The following is a 12,704-nucleotide window of genomic DNA, read 5'->3' as shown; positions in this document are numbered from 1 at the left end:
TATATTGACTCTTTAGATTATCCATTTAGGGTTTAGATTATCATTTAGGATTTAAATTCCTCATTTATGGTTTAGATTATCCATTTGGAGGGTTTAGATTCTCCATTTAGGGTGTTGCACAAATGGTACTTATGGCCATATTAGTGTCATTAATGTTATATACTCTCTCTTATGTAGGGGTGTGCAGCGGGTCGGACCCGGACCGACCCGGACCGACCCGGACCGACCCGCCGGGTTTGTTGGACCGAAAATTTTAAAAGGAAGGACCGACCCGGACCGAAAAATGTGTGTGGGGCCGACCCGGACCCGGACCGAACCCGAGCAACGGGTCCGGTTCGGTCCGGGTCCGACCCGCCGAGGCTGAAATTATTTTTTTTCCTGTTTTCGCACTTAATTTTCATACATAAAATATAATAAATACAATACAAACACATATCAATATCATAATTTCACCATTCGCAATCCACAATTACAACAAAAAACATAAATCAAAAGCATTCCTCATTTAGTTTTTAGAAATTTTTGAAATTTAATATTATTAATATTATTATAAATATTAAATATATAAAATAATTAATTAATTTTTAATGATATGGGTCGGTCCGGGTTCGGCGGGTTCGACCGGGTCTCGACCCGGACCGACCCGAAAAAAAATCGGTCCTAAGAATTAGACCCGACCCGGACCATACATATACAATGGGTCGGTCCGGTCCGGACCAAACCCGTCGGTCCGGGCGGGTTCGGCGGGTCCGGTTCGGGTTTGCTCACCCCTACTCTTATGTAGTGTTGCACGAATGGTACTTATGGCCATATTAGTGTCATTCGTGCCATTTACTTAGATTTTTTTTTTCGGTTGGCACATATGGCACTAATAGTGCCATAGGCCCATATGTGCCTAACCCGCGCGCAAACCCAAATCTGGTCCACTCTAATTAAGGGCAAAATAGTATTAACACTTTATAAATGGCCAGATTTTGTGTTTTTTCAATTAGTGGTCAAATATTGTGTTTCCTTCTTCAAAATGGCTATTTCAAAAGCGCTCTAAAAAATATTACTATTAGAAAATTGTATTTTCATATAACATTTTCCCACTCATTAGATGTTTTAGTGGCACAATTCACTCCAATCATTTAAAATTGTAATAAGTATTATGAATCAAAATAATCACTAACAAATTTAATACAAATCCATGTAATTATACTTATATAATTAAATCATCAATTACAACCACAAATATAAATATGATTATACTTACAATAATCATCCAATAAAAATAATACAAGTAGCTCACAATATCAAAACTCTACATAATATTCACCCATCTTTCTTCAAAATGAAATTAATACATGATATTTGTTATATGTATTATGCTTTGGTGTATTGTTTTTATACTTTTGTCTAATATTTGAGTTCTAGAGAGTTAATCATTGGGGATAATTGAATGTGATTTCACGTTTAATGATGTTCTTTGAAGCTTGAGATGAGATGATGCTCATAACTCAATTTTATTCTTTCAAGTTATAAAGACGATGCTCATAAATAAGAGGTGGTTTGTTAAACTTTAGGCAAGATTACCATAACTCAATTATGATATTTCAAATTCCTACGAGATGATGCTCACAAGTTAGTTATAGCATTTCAAACTTCAGACAAGATAATGCTCAGAACTCAATTAGATGATGCTCTAAACTCAGTTGTGGTCTTTCAAGTTTGACACGAGATGATGCGAAGAAATTAGAGGCGGCACGTCAAGCTCCAAACAAGATGATTCTCATAACTTAATTATGGTATGAAAACTGTAGACAAATTGATGCTCACAAGTAAATTATAATCTCTAAGCTCCAGATAAGATCATGCTTAAAAGTCAGATATGATATTTCAACCTACAGACGAGATGGTGTTCCAAATTCTGATGTGGTTATTAATTAGAACTCTAGATGATGACATGGTGTTATCATTTTCATATAAGATGATACACAGACGACATATATTGTCTTAATTTATAGAATTTGTACAAACTTTTTTTTTGTCTATATACGATTAATAACAAATGTTGCACACTAATCATACTTCACATTCACACACACACACACATATATATATATATATATATATATATATATATATATTTCTATTTCTAAAATATTCAATCCCACATCAATCATCAAATGAAAATTTATACAAAAATATATTTCTATTATCATAACCTAAAATTAACATTTAATTGGAGAAAGTATTGAAATTAATATTACTTCAAATATTGTACTATTAATTTAAATTAATCAAATCAAATTAATTAAAAAAATATATTTATATAAACCCTATTTCTTATGTTATAAGAATAAAATAATCCAAAATAATCCAAAATAATTATAAATAACGATGTAAAATGATTTTCGTCGAGTTAAACTCTCTGGATGAAACCCTTATTAACTCCGAAACTAAAAAGCATTGCTCAAAATCATGAGTTTCCTAACTTTCCTTTTAGTCAAAAACGAAATGCTGTAAGTCAAAAAGTGGAAGAAAAGTGGCAATAATTTGGTGGAGTTTTCACGATTTCCTCTGCTTTTAAACTCGAAAATTACGCGATCACACCCTTTAATAATTACCTTTTGTGACAATATCATAATTGATAGGAAAATTTAAAATAAAATAAAATTGTGTGACAGTAAACCATCACTTAGTTCAATCATAAAACAAATATTTTTATTGATAAAGTGTCTAAAGAAACGAGATTACTTTGTAAATTTGAATAATGGAGAGAAGTGTATAATCACATACTAAAGCAATATTTTCTCTTAGCCATGCAATTGCTAATTATAGCTTTGCTTTCAGTGATCAATCCCTAGAAGTCATCATTCACATTTTTCATGTGTGCAATTTTCGTCTTGTATTAGCAACAATTCTTGTTTTCATTTACTAGATTTAATCAAATCAAGATATTAAGCAGATATTTGACTGAGATGATAAGTTTTTTAAGATAATTACTAAATTGTTTATAAATTTATAAATTTTTGAAAAGTGTTTGATAAGTGCACTCTTAAACAACTTAATTAAATTGAATTTTATTAAAAGAAAGGAAAAGAAAATCTATGGAAACCCTTGCGAGCACAAGAACGCGGCTACAGGGCCGTATCTGTGTCTCACGGGGCCCTAAAGCGAAAATTTAAAAATAGACCTTTATAATACAATTTTTTCTACGATATCAATTAATATAATATATGATATTTAGTAAAACATAAAAATCACCAACTTTTTGAATGCTAAGTTGCCAAAAAAAGAAAAGAAAATAAATATAACCAAATTTAACATATATAATATTTTATTATATAGAATAAAAGAAAAGAAAAAATTGAAGACTCAACTCACCTTTCTAGCTTTACCCATCTGTCTTGTTTGCATTTGAACACAAAATAAATAGAAAAATAATGAATATTGATCTTTAAAAATATTATATATATTTATATATACATACTTGAGCTAAAAAATGGGCCCCTCAAAATTTGGGGCCCTAGGCAATTGCATGTTGTGCATATAGCTAGTTACGGCCGCGGCTAAGGACCGGACGTTAAAACCTTTTTCACACAAACCCAGAGGAAAAATCCTGAAAGGAAAAAAAGAGTGTCCGTCTACAAACAAGACAACAACAAATCGAAAGAAAGAAACAACTTAATGATAGACGTAGCCATGCTCCAAGCTTTGGACTAACCATCACCGAGAACAAAACCACATTCACCATTAAGCAACAGAACCAACAAAAGAACCATCGACCCCAGAGTCCAGCGCACCAGAGCTCTGTAGAAAAAGCCGAATAGTGAGAAGACCCGGGGAACAAGGCCGAAAGTGAGACACTGAGCTTCGGGCTAGCCATCGCCGATGCCTCATTCCACGAAGAAAGCACATGAAACCAACAACCCCAGCCCCAAACAAGCTGAGCAAACCAACGGCCCCAACCCCATCACACCGGTGGATTGTTAAAAAGTCGTGGCTCCAACGTAGAGGGAAGAGAGAAACAACAACCAAGATCACAACAAACAAGCGCCAGGTAAAAAGACACCAGAAGACAAACTCAGCCGACTAGCGCAAGAAAAATCGCAACTGATCATATGGATGCACCCAGAGATAAACGTAGAACAACGAGCAGAGCCACAACGGAGCCGTAGAGTGAAGAACAACCGCGATCTCAGGCCCCAGCGCATCGACGAAAAGAACCGGGCCATACTTCAAACCAAGAAAAAGACTTGCGAGAAACGCACCACAAGCATTAACCCAAGCAAACCCAATCCAAACCAAAGCCCTATTGAACATGACGCACATAGCTATGAGTGCCAATGTCACGGGAAACTGCCTCGATAATGTCAGGCATGGCATAAGGCCACTATCCCTCAATTGTGGCGGGGTTAGCCATGATATCCGCATCAGTATTACCTTCCCTAAATATATGGGAGACTCTCAGCTCAACATTGTTAAGAAGGTGCAACGTTCGACGACAAGCGACCATGAAGCACTATAGAACGTTCAACGATTTTTTCTCAAGGAGGTGGACCACATATGTTGAATCAGCTTCAATCCAGAGAGTGTGCCAACCTCGTAAATGAGCGATATCAATTGCAGTAATAACCGCCAAGAGCTCAGCTTTAAAAGCAAAGTCTTTGCCTCTTTTAATGTGAAAGGATTCCCGAACCCAGCTGTGGCAATCCCGAAAAACACCACCAGCAAATATCGCTCAAAGAAACTGTAGGAGGGCCATCAGTATTGACTTTAAACTAGGCACCCGAAGGCGCCCACCAATAAACGCTAATAAAATCTTGAGGGAGAGCATAACAAGTTTGAACCCCAAGTTTGCGAACGATGATGTAATCGCCCCAAGTGTTAGACATGTGGTCAAGGCGCCCTCCCACATAATCCACCTCTTTAAAGGCCACATGAACGAAGTGGAGAACTCTCTGCTCAATGAACCTGACCCATCGAAATTACTCAAATTTCGAAGGTGCCAAGTTACCCAAATTATGGTAATAATGCCAATCTCCCAAAAAGTTTGAAGTTGCGAGCTGAGATTGACATTCCATGTAAACACCATAAAACTATGTATATACAGGTAATCAATGCCATGCGAAAGGTCAAACCAGTCTAGAAACGTGACCTAGACGTCCTGACAAGCGGACACAGCCAGAAAATATGATGATGAGACTCGACGGCGTTGAAACAAAGCGAGCAGTAATTAGGCGTAATGAGGTCATAATTAATAAGACGATCCATTGTCGTGAACCGATTATGTGAAACTCGCCAACACACCAAGGAGTGACGAACAAGGATAAAAGTTTTCCAAAGCCAAGAGCCCCAAGAAACTCTGGGAAACTTATGGCAGTGAGAAGTGAAAGCCAAAGATGCAGAAATCGGACCACTGAGCGAGGGCTTCCAGTATCGAACGTCCTCGCCATCCCCCATGAGGAGGAGAAGTATGTCACAAACGACATCAGGGTGAAGGTTGACAAAGTCTTCAGAGAAGTGCCACATACAATTAAAGAAATAATCGGAGACCGGCTGATTAAGAAAGTCGTGTATATAATGGGGAATTGCTAATCTATCAACCAGTTTATAGCCAAGCGAGTCATCTTTGAAGAAATAGGTCGAAGCGCCATTACCTAGATAGGAATAAGTATTATCAATTAACTCGTCGATTTCGCCTTTGAGACTTAACCAAACAGAAGAAGCCACCATATTGATTTGACATTACCAAAAGTCGTTAAGTAGCGATGCTTTAGCAGGTCATTACCAAAGTCCTTCCCAATAATGATTTTCCAAGTTATTTTCATGAGAACACTTTTATTCATGATGCGGATAGAGCGGATGCCCAGTCCGCATCCCTCCTTAATAGCACACACTCTATCCCACTTGATAGCTGTAGTGGGTGTCTTAGTGTTACTGGTCCAAATGAAGTTTCTGCATCTCTTGTCCAAATCTCGAAGAAGAGAAGTAGACCAATTGAAGACCATCATAGAATGTGTTATCGAGCTTTGAATGACAAATTTTACCATGCAAATCCGTTCTGCCATAGATAGATGAAGGCATTTCCAACGAGTGAATTTGCAGATAATATGATCTTTGATAGGCATGAAGTGAGAAGCCTTAGGCCCACAAAAAGGCACTTTGAGATAAGTGACAAGAAAAGTCCCCACAATAAAATCAAGGCGCCTTTTGATCTGACGTCGCACAATAGGAGAAACTCCGTCAACAAAACAAATATACTCCCTCCGTCCCATTAAAGTTGGCCACATTTCCTTTTTGGGCGTCCCACTAAAGTTGGCTACTTTCTATTTTTGGAAAGAATTAATTTAACTAAACCCATTAAACTAAATTTAATTAAGATTCTAAGTTAATTAAATATCTCATCTCTTTCTCTCTCTCTATAATATCGTCTCTCTCTCCAGACACCCCACGACCGCCTTCTGTCTTCTTCTCCGGCGGCACACCGCCCCCATGGTCGCCGCCTCTCTGGCCTGCGCCGCGACCGCCGCCGCTTCTCTGGTCTGCGTCGAGACCACCGCCTGTCACATCTCTCTCACACCGCACCTCATGGCCGCCGCCGCCTGTCCCTCTCTCCCCCTCTGTTCTTCTACGGCGGACGCAACCCCCATGGCCGCCGCCGCCGTCTCTCCCTCTCTCCCCCTCTGTTCTTCTCCGGTGGACGCCATCCCCATCCCCTGTTTCTCGCCTACAACACACACATACACAAAATTGCACTGCTCTTCATAAATTCGGAGTTGCGCCGCCGCCGCGTCTCTGTAATTCCGGCAAGAGAGCGAGCCCTAGCCTTGAGGGTGGTCGCGATTTGGGGGTGGCGAGCCCTAGATCTGAGGGCGGTAGCGATTTGGGGTGGCGAGCCCTAGATCTGAGGGCATGCAGTCGCGATTTAGGGGTGGCGAGTGGAGAGATAGAAGAAGACGGAGGATGCGATTCTGGTTCAGGTATGCGATGCGAGATTTGTGGTGGTGGTGCTGCTGGTGGCGGTGGTGCTCCGGTCAGAAGATTTTGGGTGCTCAAGTTCGAATCGTCAAGATTTTTGCAAGATTTGTGGTGGTGGTGCTTGTGGTCGGTGGTGGTGGTGCTCCGGTCGGCGGTCGCCGGCGGCGGCGAGTTGCTGGCAGATTAGTGGTGGTGGTTGACATATTTACTAATTAAGCAATTATGATAAACAAAGGTCATTTGAAAATATAAACCACTTAATTAACTCATAACAATACATTTCTTAATCTCCGTGCCGAAAAGAATGCGGCCAACTTTAGCGGGACGGAGGGAGTATGATTTATCATTGCTAGCCTCCCAGCGATCCCAAAAATAACAGGAGAAATTGGATCTCCTTGTTGGACACCGCACGAATATGCAAAATATTCACAAAAATTTTCATTATAAAGGATGGAGAACCGAACAAAGAAAAAAATAAGCTTCAAATAACTTATAAATTGTAAAAATAAACATCAATAACTGATAAACATTTAAAAAAATAAATTCCTTGTAATCTTATAACAAGTGGTGGAACCACAATAAGACCGAAGAGGACCCCCTGGATGTTTTTATTTTAATTAGTAATATTAATGTTTAATAATTTGAATGAAATTACAGTTAATATATTTTATTCTTCTCTGTAAATTGAATTTTGATATTTAAGGTTTATGTAGCTTTGTAATGGATATATAAAAATGAAGATTCGATTTATCATTTCCTTGAATTAAAATTAAGAACTTACTTTTTAGTATGAATTGTTTTAATTTTATAAATATTAGTGATTATTTGTTAACAAATCAAATTATGTTATTTTTGTAAAACATATGCTTCAATTCCTTGATGTTATGTTACATTATTAAGGAACATTTAACTATAAGGGAAATTGTTTTAGTTATGAAAATATGTTTCTATTTTTTCTATTACGAAAGTTTTTAGCATATCTTGAGAGTCGATTATAAAATAATCTTGTATAATTCTGAATAAATTATATATATATATATATATATATATATATATATATATATATATTTAACAATATAAAAAATATAAAAGAAATATTATGAGTAAATCGGGTTTAAATTTTTATTTTTATTTTTATATTTTGAGATAGTTAAATGGTAGTATTACAATTGTGTTAAAAATTTTATCTCTATTTTTTTACAAATTTACCTATGACTCTTAATGTCACAGCCCGCCTTAACTAAGGATAGTTAAGCCGAGTGATCTACGACTAGGGATGGGGTTAAAGAATAAGGGAAAGAAAGGGGCGTCATTTGAAACCGTAAATCTTACTCAACCTAAGAAAAATCGTCGTATTTACTCATTAATACTCTTTTGAACAGTCTATGAAAGACAACATAAAACTTAATTAATATCATTAATCAAGTTATACATCATATGAAACCATTATCTTAAGACTCAAAGTATGACATAACATACTATAACATCAACAACATCTTGCAGCGGAAAGTAGCTAGACATATGTATGAAGACATATTCTAGACAGGTTAACTATTTATTAACAACCCTGGAGACTCCGCTCATTGCAGCACCATCATCACATCAGCTCAACCTGCACATTTAGAAAACATATGCAGGGCTGAGTACAAAAGCACTCAGTGGGCACGTATGCCTAGGTATAAAAATACATGCTTCAAAACTGTAAATTGTCATGCCATCATAATCAGTACAGCAAGGGAGTTTTTCGCTAAAAATGCCCAAGCTTACTAAGTTCATTTGTGATTCTTAAAGTTCGTCTGATCAGACTAAGTTCTTTTGTAATCTATCATATCTGAAACTGTGTGCCGGAGAGGTGGCCACCTCTCACGGTCACTTGACCGGCCAACCCGCTAGATGACTCACGGTCACTGGTGTACACTAGTCCTGGCAGGATAGCTATCAACTGCTCAGGACCCGAATTCGATTGCATCATTGGCAAAGCCAAAGCAGATAGATATCATACTAAAATTTAAACATTTTATGGCAAGACAATACTTGAAATAACTTTAACTCAAAGATTTTGTCATGAAATAACTTGCTCAAAGGTAGCATTAAACTCGTTTGATAGATATATAAAACTGAAATTAACAGTTAAATCATCTCATGCATTCATTCGTATAAGAGGCCTACGACACGCAGGGGATCTCTATATACGTATAGTAAAAGTAATGCCCACCTCGTTGTGTCTCTGTATCAATGAGTAACGTCACTCTCTCCCTCAAGTCGTTACTTCCCAAAAGGACCTTCATCGTTATGAAGAATTGGTGAGAAGTTATAAAAGAAACCTCGATTAATAATCTAATCTCTTTTATGAAACATTAGTATCTCTAATGTTCATCTCTCTTGATTGTTAATCAATATAACAATTATTATCTCTCGTCATTACTCATTAATTATAACATCCTTATGTTATAATTAGCAGCGCTTCAATTAAAAGAAATATTTAACACATCGAAAAGTCCACTTTCTTAGCAGATCCATTCGCTCTCATCTCGTCTAATTAACCGATTAGAAAGTTAAACTTTCCATTAGGCATGTATTTGAGTCACGAGTCAACAAGAATTGACTATGCTCAAATTCTAATTTCACTAAAAATTTCGACATGACCTATTCATATATAATGTCAGCCACGAGATTTCAACGCGTGAATCTCACTACGTGAACTCGTCTCTCGACTCAAAACTTAACATCTTGACATCTTTTCAACGCAAACCAAACAATTCAAAATCATCAAAACTCTTTATCAGTAAACTATCATTTATACTCGACACCAATTGTTCGAGTGTCAGATACCAACATTTATGTGCGTTAATCATAACTCTCACAACTCACACCATTTAGTCATATCGTATCATCCATCAAAACAAATATAATCAAGTTGTTTTCTAGAAAGTTTTGCTGTTTTTGTGTCATCTTTAAAAATTCATAACAACCAACTCAATCATCATAAACTCTCATACCAATTGATCTCAAAAACTTCATGAAGTGTAGTTCACTCTAAAAATGGTAGTTAACCAAAAAGGTTAAAGGTTTTTTTGAAGATATTGCTCTTTTAGTGCAGGCTGTCAAAGATTGACAGTTTCTGCCAATTTTGTTTAGAAACCAAGGCAAACCTTAATAAAATTCCATCAAATTTAATCATCCAAAACTAAAGGTATCCTTGAAGATTTGGTTAAAATTTCACAAGAGAAAACGTTCATATGATCTGCCAAATAAACAATGAAACTCATACACTTTTACTGTTGGACAAATATGACAGCAGAACAGGGCATTTTTGAAATAATAAACTGCTCTGTTTCAGAGGTCATAAAAATCGAAATCTTATGTTTTTAGAAAAGTATTGAAGTCTAGTTTCGTTTAAAAAAAACGGTGATGCAAAATCCTTCATGGATTAATAGATATAAACGTTTTTGTGAAGTCTACCAATAGTTGACAGATTCTGTCAAGGATTTTTCAAAATATCTTTAAAATAGCAAACATCATCCAAAAGACATGAAATTTTGCAGCAACGAAATACACATATCATAGATAAACATACTAAAATTTCAGAGCCATCAAGCAATGAAAACTCATCGAAACATAAGCTTGAAACTGCTGTAAAATTTTGACAGAATTCCAGTTTTAATTTCGTTCAACAATTATCATCCATAAATTGTAAATCAATTAGCATGCTCATGTGATATCGTAGAACACATATACGCAATAATATTCATTATGCAACGTCTCAAACTTCACGAATTTAAATAATCATACTTTAAAAATTTATACAATTTTCGTGCTTGGAAAAATACGAATTTAATATATATCGATTCTAGCATACCCCTAAGCACAAATATCAAGTCAAAACGATCAAACAAAAATCGAAAGACAAGCTAATATGTGAAAAACGGGGCTGCCCTCATGGGTTTCATAGCTACGGTTCGTTCCGTTCTTACTCCCTTCATTAAACATGCTCAACATCTACCCAAGAACAACATACTAAAATTTCACGACGATCCGACGTCGTTTCAAAATAAAGTCGAGAATCGACGTTTTTCGACGTCGACGAAAATCGAAAAGAAAACCATCAAAACGTAGGTAGAGATCTTACCTACTTAGATACATGATCGAAAAGATGATCGGCGCTCGTCTCGGTGCTCAAATCGGAGGTCAAAAGCTCCGTCCAAGCTTAAATGGAAAATGGCGTGTGTAGTGTGTGTTTTAGGTGTTGTGTGTGTGAATATGTGAGTTGTGTGTGTGGTGTGGGCTGATATAGCGTGAGTTAGTGAGGGGAAAGGGGTTTTGGGAGGTTTGGGGGTGGTTAGGGGTAGGGTAGGTTAGATATTTAGGATATTAACCCGTTAGTCGTTAAATATCTCGTCTCGTCTCGTTTTAACAACTAACAACCCATACTCTTTGTTACTCGCCCTCTCAACCTCTACTCACTTTCATTGCACTCGTAATTCTATATAAATATAGAAAACGCAAGCTCGTTCTCGAAATTCTGATAAACGAGCTCATTTCGTTTATCGAGAAATCCTGATTTACTATTCACTCGTCGTCCAAAAATAAAAACTTTCATTATTGGACTCGTATCGAAAAACTAAGAATATTTCTCGACGACGTGCACATAAGATTTTGAAAGTCGACAAAAAGACGAAATAGCAGTATTTTACTATTCATCGTCAAAAAGTCAAAATTTTGAAAAACGTCTTAACGGACTCAGATCTCACTTCCGAGTTCATCGTTCTCATTCAAATAATTATCTTGAATTATTCAAATACTCAAACTCAAATACGGATATAAAATCTCACATCATTCTCACATCATCGAAAGAACATCTCAACATCTTAAAAAAAATAACAAGAAAACTTCATATAACTCCTCATCTCTTTACAAAGTAAATCAAACAAGGGATCTAAACCCTAATTACTCAAACTCAAGCAATTAAACACGTCATCAAAAGTCCGGGTATTACACTTAAAAATTATGTTTAGTTGATTTCCCTCAATATTATCCCTGCCTCCACCACTAGTTATAAGTAACAATTATTTTACATAATTTAACCATTATTTCTTATTTTAAGGGTGTATTTGCTTTGAGATATAAGGGAGGGATAAGCTATATTTACCACCTTATACTTTGTTTGCTTTGATGTATAAAAAAAATTAGGGCAGATTGTATAATTTTTCGGGCAGCCCCTTATCTCTTGAGAAATGGATAATTTTAGACCTATAAGAGATGGTGGTATAATTTTATACCACCTTATAAGGAGTGGATAAATATATTATCCTTCATATCAAATAAGATATAACAAATGTGATCCCTACTTTAAGTGATAAGTTTATACCTCATTATATTATCCCTCCATTTAGAGGGATAAAGAGCAAACACACCCTAATTGTATATCCTTCCAATTTCATCTAACTTACAATTCTTTCTCTAGTTTACTATAAGCTCAATTATCCAAATAATTTGACAATTCATAAATTCTTGATACATTACATCTTATAAATTATTAACATATTTTATAAATGGTTGAAGCTTATAAACTCTCTAAAATAAACTTAGCCAGACAATCTCTAAGTTGATGACTTAAAATTGATGCCTCAAAGGTTTTCCCGAAAGTGAAATTATAATTAGAAACAATATATACTCGCATGGCCATTTTGAAGAAGGAAACACAATATTTGGCCACTAATTAAAAAAGCACAAAATTT

The 12,704-nt window shown here is 36.1% G+C and overlaps 1 long non-coding RNA gene across 1 annotated transcript; it reads right to left on the bottom strand.

Annotated features, from left to right (window-relative positions):
* Positions 1-8,354: 8,354 nt before the first annotated feature.
* On the bottom strand, positions 8,355-11,285 carry LOC131016441 (uncharacterized). The gene is made up of 3 exons (XR_009098997.1): positions 11,096-11,285; positions 9,182-9,248; positions 8,355-8,578 (listed from the first exon to the last, which is right to left on the bottom strand). It is a non-coding gene; the product is annotated as an uncharacterized LOC131016441 (long non-coding RNA).
* Between the last annotated feature and the right edge of the window lie 1,419 nt (positions 11,286-12,704).

The sequence above is a fragment of the Salvia miltiorrhiza genome, chromosome 3 (genome assembly GCF_028751815.1).
Source record: "Salvia miltiorrhiza cultivar Shanhuang (shh) chromosome 3, IMPLAD_Smil_shh, whole genome shotgun sequence".
NCBI lineage: Eukaryota > Viridiplantae > Streptophyta > Magnoliopsida > Lamiales > Lamiaceae > Salvia > Salvia miltiorrhiza.
Note: the sequence above shows the minus strand (reverse complement) of the source record. Positions and strands in the feature narration are given on the sequence as shown.